Raw genomic sequence first — 9,262 nt, 5'->3', positions numbered from 1 at the left:
TCCATGTTAACGTCAGTCCTTTGTTTTTGATATATTGAAACAATGCCCCGCCCGGCCGACACCATGGGTCGGCCTGGCGAGTGGCTGGTGGGCTGTTAAGGCTTGTACCGCCACGGTATGGAATTGGCAACGATTAGAACTGTGTTCGAATTGGTGTTTTTTCTATTACAGAAATGGTGTCTGGTGGAGGGGCCTTGAGGGCCGGCCGACGTCGACACATCGCGCACGGTGTTGGTAAACCACTCCGTCGAGGATGTTGACGTTATTAGCTTTGACCCAGCCGCAAGCTATAACCGCTCAGGGTTCCCCTCTCCGCAGGGGATTTTGGTCTTCTGCTGGAGCGCGGGCGGTATTGTCCTAGGCCCTACACCGCCTCACACCGCGCAGCCAGAAGAAGAGAGAGCACGGCCTCGTCAGCGGCGATGACGGGGCCCTCGACAGGCGGCCATGTTTCCCCCGCCAGTGGTGCCCTGGTTGGAGAATCGACAGGGTATCGCGAGGCCGACAGTCTTGGCGGCCGAGGGATCGGCCATTTTGGGTGATTTCGGTGTTGGTAAACCACTCCGTCGTCATTTTGCCGCGAGCAGCCCGCTCCCCGTTCAATCCTCTCTCTGGTATCCCCAGAAGCGGGGCTCTGAGCGTTCTCCTTTGGCTGCGGGCCGCGAACCTTCATTGAAGCGTATGCGGCCCCATTCTTCGCTTCTCATGGAGACAGGGGCTGACACCCAGTTGATGGCTGAGCCTGGGTCTGTCCGTGAGAATGTTGTGCTGTCAAGCGGCTCCCACACCTTGAACTGTGTTGGTTGAGCCTGGTGTTACGTCTGTCAACTTAAGTGTTGTCAGCAGGGGGGCTCGAAACCTTTTGAGGCACACAGTGCGGGCTTCCCCGGCCTCGCTTTCGCCAGGCCAGGTATCATGTTGGTGCTCCCACTCCTGGAATATTGGCAGGTGGTCGCAGCTCACATGGTTTGGGGTGGTAGTGATATCACTGCAGGGCTACGGTGTGTAGGAACCCATGGGGTCCTTACACCTTGCGTGTCCGGCTGCAGAACAACTCCTTCAGCATGTTCTGGAGGGGTGTTCAGTGGGGGGGCTTTTTTGATCGGAAGCCCCCCGTATCAGACAGGCCCTTTTCTGTCGGGGTTCCCCCTTGGGTGCGATTGCCTCGTGGGTGGTGTCAGGGTCAGGTGTTCCGACACGGAACGCGCTCCTCGCACGATTCCAGGGTTGTCTTTGCACAGCGGGGGGGACCGGGCCAACTATCTACAGTTCCTGGCGGACCTGCGCCACGTGACGGCGGGTGCGTTGGGAGTGTCGTCACATATGACTACGGCAGTACCATATGTCGAGGTAGATGGAGAGAATGGTGAGGCGGGGACTTGTGTTTACACAACCCCACCCGTTTTCAGGTTTGGTACAGACCCTGTTGTCGGGGTCTCCAGCAGGGACAGCTCTGGTCGACGAGATCCAATCTCTGTGGACGAAGCAAGCCATCGTCGTGGCGTTCTCCTCCCGGTGTTCTCTGCCCGAGAAGTCGGGAGGGAGGGGTGTAAGACCCAGGCTGGACCTGTCCCATGGGAAGGTTCAGCATTTTTTGGATCGTCTCCTACCTGTTGAACACTGTCAGGTGGGGGTCTGGTTCTCCTCCATAGACCTGTAGGATGCGTATGCGCGTCCCCAATCTTCCATCCTAGGGCTTACCTACGCTTCCTTTGCAGGGTTAGCGTATGAGTACCAGAGGCTGCCGTTCGGTTTTCTCTGGCTCCCCGCATCTTCACCAAGTGCGTGGAGGCCGCACTGGGGCCTCTGCGTCATCCGGGGTTACGGAGTGTTCTGCCCTGATGACGTTCTGGTCCTTCGCGGTCAAGGTGGATCGTCAGGTCTCGTACCAGGCAGGTCTCTACCAGCCTGGGGTTGCTGTAGACTGGATGTAGAGTATTCCTCTTCCCAGTCAACGGTTGGAGGGCTATGGGCATCCATCTCGGAGCGTGTTGTCAACACGCTCGGGAGGTTCCGTCCTAGGACGGTTACGGCGCTGTCTCACGTCGCGTTTTCACCGACGCCTCCCTCGCTGGTGATGCGTCGGGCCAACGCAGTAGGGGGCAGCTGGCAAACCATGCTGCCCGGTCTGCGCTACGTTCAATGTGTTGGTGTTGAAAGCGGTCCTTCTGGTCCACAAATGGTGTTGATCAGGACGGACGATACGACGTCAGTGTCGTGTATCGACAGACAGGGAGGAGTACGCTCCCCCTGTCTGCACCAGGCGGCGGGCGGCTGGCTATGGGCGTCCTCCATCTGCGCGGCCTAAGGGCTCCCCACATCCCCGGCAGGGAGAATGTGGGTGCAGGTGTACTGTCGCGGGGCGGCCCTCATCCTGACGGGTGTGGATTGCGTCTGGACATGGCCAGGCAGGTCTGGGACCGATGCCGTGCCGCCAGGGATTCTTCCCCATACATCTGTTAGGTCAGTTGTTGGGACGGGTACGTTGAGGGGCGCAGGTTCTTGATCCTGATGGTGTTACCATCTGGAATGCGCATGCTCCCTCCACTGTCGCGCTTACGCGGGCAGATGACGTATGTTCCAAGTGTGGTGTAAGGCGGGGGGCCAGGACTCAGGCTCCTGCCCCCTGGTTGCTGTCCTTGGTTACCTCCAGTCTCTCCTTGATAGACTGTCGGCTTCGACGGTGAGGGTATATGCAGCAGCTATATCCTCCTATCATGAGGGGTTTGAGGGGATGTCTTGTTCAGCCACCCTCTTGTGAAGCGTTTCCTGCTTGGCACTCGACGCGTTAAGCCGGTGCAACGCTCCTTGGCTCCGACTTGGGATCTTCAATTGGTCCTCGGTCGGTTGTCCTTGGCCCCGTTTGAGCCGCTCGAGCGGGCGCCGTTGGGACAGCTGTCCTTCAGGACCGCGTTCCTTCTGGCTGTCACTTCCGCTAAACGCGTAGGTGAGCTCTGTGCTCTCTCGGTACATCCAGAGTGCCTGTCTTTTCGGACCGATTGCGGTGTCACTCTGCGACCTAATCCTGCTTTCGTGCCGGAGAATATCCGGAGTTCCTTCCGCTCCCGGGATATTGTGGTTCAGGCGTTTCGTCCTCCTCCTCACACTGATGAGTTAGATGCGGGCCTTCACCTGTCATGTCCAGTCCGTGCTTGGGGATTTACCTCAGCCGTACTCAGGATTTCAGGGTTACCGACCAGCTTTTTGTCTGTTACGGTGGGGCTCGTGCTGGTAAGGCACTGTCGGAGCAGCGCCTGTCCCATTGGTTGTGCGAGGGTGTTACCCTCTGCTACACGCTGGCTGGGCAGGATCCCCCTGGGGGCATCAGGGCGCACTCCACTCGTGGGGTGGCTGCCTCTGCCGCTCTCCTGGGTGGGGCCTCGGTGGAGGCCATCTGTGCTGCAGCTTCATGGTCCTCCCCGGGCTCCTTTGTAAGGTTTTTCCTCATGGACATGACCGGGGGTTCTGTCTCCCAGGCGGTTCTGGGGTCTGTGGCCTTTCCTGCTTCCCGTCCTTTGGTCGGGTAGCAGGAGTGTATGGGTATGGGCCGCAGTGTGTTGAGTCACACGTGGTTCCGCCTGTACGGTGTGTTCAAGGGGTTCTGGCTCCCTCTTGTTCGCATTCAGGTGGAGTTGACTGCGCCCCCCCCTTCGTTAGGAAGGATGGGGTGACAGGGCTCCCCGCACCCCTTGATGTGGGCTTACGGGTCCTCAGGGGGTACATCTGTCGGGTCTCGCGCCCGCTCTTCCCCATTATCTCGTAAGGCTCAGAGCGGGACGCGATGCTATACGATATATAACGATAGGTTATGTAGATAACCTAGTTATATTAGTATAGGCTAAGCGTCCCGCTCTGCGCGCCCTGAGTTCCCTCTTGAAGGATCTTTTCCTGGGACGGGTTTTGGCGAGGAAGGGTGTTTCATGACCAGGGTCATGGTTATATGGGCGGTGGCCACCATAAGGGGCGGGGCCCCATACAGGTGGGGTGCATGTGTTTTTGTTCGTGGGAGATACATTAGGTATCACAGGAGATATGAGTATCTCGTAAGGCTCAGAGCGGGACGCTTAGCCTATACTAATATAACTAGGTTATCTACATAACCTATCGTTAATGTAGTTAATCAGTCAGCAGCCTCCACTGATGTACAGTGATTCAAACCCCCTCAATGTGCAGTTTCTGACAGCTGTGCTGTGTTGTCACGCGAAATAACGTTATGAGTGAATCTGGTAGTTGTTTTGATAAATATGTTGTTTTGATAAATGCGTATTCTGCGTATTCGAACATAACATTACATTTCCGCGAGCAGCCTATTTCCACGAGCAGCCTCGCTTGGCGTTTGAGTGCCGTCAAAACGAAAATGCGCATGCGCGCGTTGCCGGCGTAGGGGGAAAACGAGCCGTAGCGTCACGTGGGGTCAGTTGGCCAATCAGAGAAACGTGGAAGCACAAGTGCGTTGCCTTAAGTGTTCACGCCTCCGGGAGTCGGGGTGATAATCTGGCGCGCCATGTAAAAAGTCGCACGCCTGACATATCGGCATGTAACTCGAGAGCCGAGGCACGGATTTTGGCGATTCAGATGGCATTCGAACGGCAACAAATAACGCTTTAATTCGGTAATTTATATGTTCGGCGAAAAATGCAGTCCCGAGCCTTCAGATGCTCGCAAAGGGCCGTGAAACTGAAACTGAAACTGAAAAACAATGAAACCCCGGACATTTCCATGAATTTATAACCCCCCCCCCGGACGCCCCGGACAGGGCGTGAAAAGAGGACATGTCCGGGCAAAAGAGGACGTTTGGTCACCCTATCGTTATGAGAGGGAGAGGGGAGTCTTGTGGGGTCGGGTGGCCTATTGCTTAATAACAGCGGAGCAGTGCTGCCGTTGCTTCCGCGTTTTCCCTGATTGGCTGCGACACGCCCCGCGGCAGGCGCGGCAACCGCAGAGCGGAGCGGAGCTCTGCCGCGGAGCGGAGCTCTGCCGCGGAGCGGAGCGGCAGAGCTTGCGGAATTATGTAACCGCCCTAATCCGCCATGATTTTCATTCGGCGCTCAGCTCACCTGGTGTAACCAGGTCAATTGGACATTGTTTATTATTATTGGGGTTTGAAATGTCACCAAATCCTGTTTATAAATGTCTCCAAGGGTTACTATTGTTTATTATTTTATTAAGGATTGAGATGTTATTAAATCCTGTTTACAAATGTTTAATGTTTACAATTGTTTATTATTTCTTTATACCAAAGGCACTTTTATTTGAATGTAACTTGGGAAGTTCACGTTCGAGAGTGTAGCACTTCCGGGTCAGATATTCGCGCGTGTCAGGCGCAACCTTCCGGTTTGAGTTCAGTTTACGACACGAACTCAACGTGGAGGTACGTGTATCACTGTGGCGCGCCGCACTATTGTGTTTCATACTGTTGTATATATTTTGTATAAGAATTGAATGTCGATAATAATTACTTGCTAGTTGTGACGAACGGTGTGGTTATGGTATGCACAGTTGAAGGTCTTGGCAATGTAGTTAACTAGTGTTCTCTGTCTACAGACGTATTGAGAGCACACATGTGTTGACGCTGCTTCCTTTTTGTGTATTCTATTCGCCATTCGTTTTACACAGGTATGTGCCTTGATATGTTTATTGTGCCTTAAATATGTGTTTATTGTGCAATATATTGTTTATGGAAAAGTTTACGACACGAACTCAACGTGGAGACGTATTGAGAGCACACATGTGTTGACGCTGCTTCCTTTTTGTGTATTCTATTCGCCATTCGTTTTACACAGGTGGCCTCCATTGAAGACCATCAAATAAATGATTGAACAGTGTCCATGTGTGCCGACTCATCCCTAAGCCTCTCACACAAAGAACACAACGCAGGAGCCACGTGTGTTAGGCAGGCCTACACACAGAGAACATCCGTTACAGTGGTGCCGTGACCCGGATAAAGAACCTTCGCCAGGATTGTTCGCCAGGGAAGCTGCAGTTCCAAAGTCAACCTGCCCTCATCATTGGTGAGACGCTGCCCTCTAGTGGCGGGTGATAAACTCTTCACACAGGTGTCCTCACAGTCAACACAGCCCTCATCATTGGTGAGACGCTGCCATCTAGGGGCCGGTGGAAAGAACTTCACCCTACGTGGCTTCAATACAGTGAAGGTATGTCACAGCCACAGGCCACTGTTTTGTAAATTGTGAATAAAGACAATTAAAGAGGACAATGAACTTGTGAAGAAGAAAAAAAGACAAGAAGATGAGGATGCCAGTGAATGTGTAAAAGACATTTAGGTATTCATTTAATTGGTTAATCTCTTATGTAATTTCATTCCTATTAATTTTTTTATTTTATTTTTATTTTTTTTCTACTACAGTAATTAGAAGCTGAACAGGTTATTTAATTTTTTTTTCTGTTAAGCCAAAGCACCTAAGGGTGAAAGTAGGACAATGGCAGAAGGTGGGAATACAGATGTGGTAGTAGAGATGGACTTGGATGGGGGGGGGGAATTTTACAACCGGCTCTCAGAGACGGAAGCAACAGGACCAGATCCAGTAACATTTGAAACTCCACAGCTTACCTCCACGAGGTACGTGAATCGTGCCAGGCCAAGTCTACCACCAGTTGATTGTGTGGACCGTGCCGGGCCAAGTCAATCACCAGTTAGTGAGCGACTAGCAGGTGAACAGCCAGAGTTAAGTGCGCTCATCACACAGCTGGCAGAAAAGATTGGCGAGTCCATCACAGCTAAGCTGCAGTTTAGCAGGAGCACAGACACCATTAGGTCTATTGAGCGCCCCTCAGAGGTGACAGTGCCACACCGAATAGTCGTGCACTCAGACGCCAGAGAGCCCCCTATATTCAGGGGTGATAATTCAGACAAATTCACTGTTTATGAGTGGGAGAATTTGGTTACCTCATACATGAGGAAACGAGCCACTCCAGTTGGTGAGCAATCACAGGAGATTCTATCTAAGCTCATGGGTAAAGCAGGGGATGTGGTAGGGATAAAGTTGCGTAATAACAAGTCTATTGACCACACAAGGAACCCTCACATGATTTTTGACATACTAAAACAACATTTTAGTGAACTCTCATACTCGAGCATGCCCCTGGCGGACTTTTATAGTACACTACCAAAGCCTGGTGAAGATGCTATGGAGTTTTGGATCAGGTTAAATAGGACAGTAGAAGTAGCTGATGAGTGTTTGAGGAGGCAAGGCCGTAGTATCGAGGACCCGAGTCACGAGGTCAGCATGATGTTTATCAAACACTGCCCTGATCAGTCATTGGCTAATGTTTTTAAATTCAAGTCTGCTGGGCAATGGTCTGCTTGCGAGATCCAGGAGAGACTCGATGAGCACATGCAGGACAGGAAGTCTCGAACTGCTGCAGGTGGACAGTTTGAATTAGGTACGGTAGAGCGCAGGGTTCGTTCCCAGTGTCATGTGCCTATAGTCAGTGACGCACCAGTATTGAGTGCAACAGCCTCGGTGTTTCCGGCACCGTCCCCAGCACCCACAGATGGTTCCGGAGGTGGCCATGACTACATGAGGAGTCTAGTGGGTTTGTTAGACCGCCTAGTTACAGTGCAGACTCAGGTGCCAGCCAGCGCCACAGCTCGGGTGCCTGACACACAGCGCCGGTTGTGCAGAGTTTGTAACTCTCCTGACCATTCCACTCTTTCCCACTGCAGAGGGGAGAACAGGTGTCTAGCATGTTTGTCTCCTGGTCATTGGAAGAGGGATTGTCCTCAGCAGCACAACCAGCGGCAGACTCCGCCCGGTGACAGCACTGGTGGTCAGTCTCGTCCTTTAAACGACTAAACTCACACCTAGAGAGGGGTGGTGTGGGTGGTATGGATGAATCCCTCACTGATGTCTCTGATCTTGCTCACTTGTATGAAGACAAGTGTGCCAAAGCACCTAAGGGTTCTCGTACGATCATTCAAGCAACTCAAAAGATTCAAGCTTTCAGTGACCTGTTTTATGCTTCAGTCCTTGTCAACCAGAGTGTTCAGCTTAGAGGCATGTTGGATACTGGCTCTATGTCGTGCAGTATCAGTGAATATGCAGTGGAGAAGCTCCGCTCTGGGGGTGTTTTACCTGGGAAGCAGCAGCCTGAAGAAAATATTGTTTTGATTGGCTGTGGTGGTCTGGAGACGAGGCCTGATGGGTTTTATGATTTAGGCATGCAGCTTTATGGGGTCTCCTTTACTGTACCCACGTTGGTCGTGCCCGGTCAACATGATGACCTGATAGTTGGCACGAATGTCCTTAAACATGTTACCCACGTCCTGAAGGGTGGTAGTGAGTACTGGGATCTCGCATCGAGACCAGAGCCTCAGTCAAGTCCGGAAGTGGAGCAGTTTCTGTCCATGTTTACTAATGTGGAGCGCTGGAGGGGCGGTACGGTTCCCGAGAAAATTGGTACTGTGAAGCTCACCCAGGCCGTGACGCTCCTACCGAGACACGAGCACTTAGTCTGGGGCAGACTCCCCGCTAAGGTGCCTATGTCACCTGGGAGCACTGTAATCGTGGAGCCAACAGACTCCAAGGCTATGCCATGAGGCGTTCTTGTGGGTCGGCTCGTTACACCACTCTGGGGAGATAGGTGGGTGCCCATGACTGTTGTCAATCCGTCTGACAAACCTATCACACTGAAAAGGAATTGCAAGTTGGCTGATGTTTCAGTGTGTTTGGCGATTGAGGACTTAGATGCTTTTCAGGGACTGCAGGCAGTTTCGGAAAGGCGAGAGCCTGACGCCCCTGGTTGTGCCGGTCCTTCGGTCCCGCCGGCTAGGAGTTTGTCAGAGCTCGGGCTCGGTGACATTGACATCAGTTCTTGCCAGGTCAGTGGAGCCTGCAGGTCTCAGCTTGAGCAGTTGATAATTGAATATAGCGACATCTTTTCCAAGGACTCGTTAGACTGTGGTGAGGTCAAGGGATACACTCATCGCATCCGTCTTGTGGATGAGCGCCCCTTTCGATTGCCCTACAGGAGGGTCCCCCCGGCTCACTATCAGAAGCTGAGACAGGTTCTCACTGATATGGAGGAAAAGGGGATTATCAGGAAGTCCTCGAGTGAGTACGCTTCACCTCTTGTAATGGTCTGGAAAAAGGACGGGGGGGTTCGGATCTGCACTGATTTCAGATGGCTGAATGCGCGCACCTTGAAGGACGCTCACCCCCTGCCACACCAGTCTGATTGTCTTGCCGCGCTTGGGGGCAATTGCCTCTTTAGTACGATGGATCTCACCTCTGGCTTCTTT

Source organism: Notolepis coatsorum (assembly GCF_963971535.1).
Source record: "Notolepis coatsorum genome assembly, chromosome: 2".
In the NCBI taxonomy this organism is placed as follows: domain Eukaryota; kingdom Metazoa; phylum Chordata; class Actinopteri; order Aulopiformes; family Paralepididae; genus Notolepis; species Notolepis coatsorum.
The sequence above is the reverse complement of the archived record's forward strand: the minus strand, read 5'-3'. Positions refer to the sequence as shown.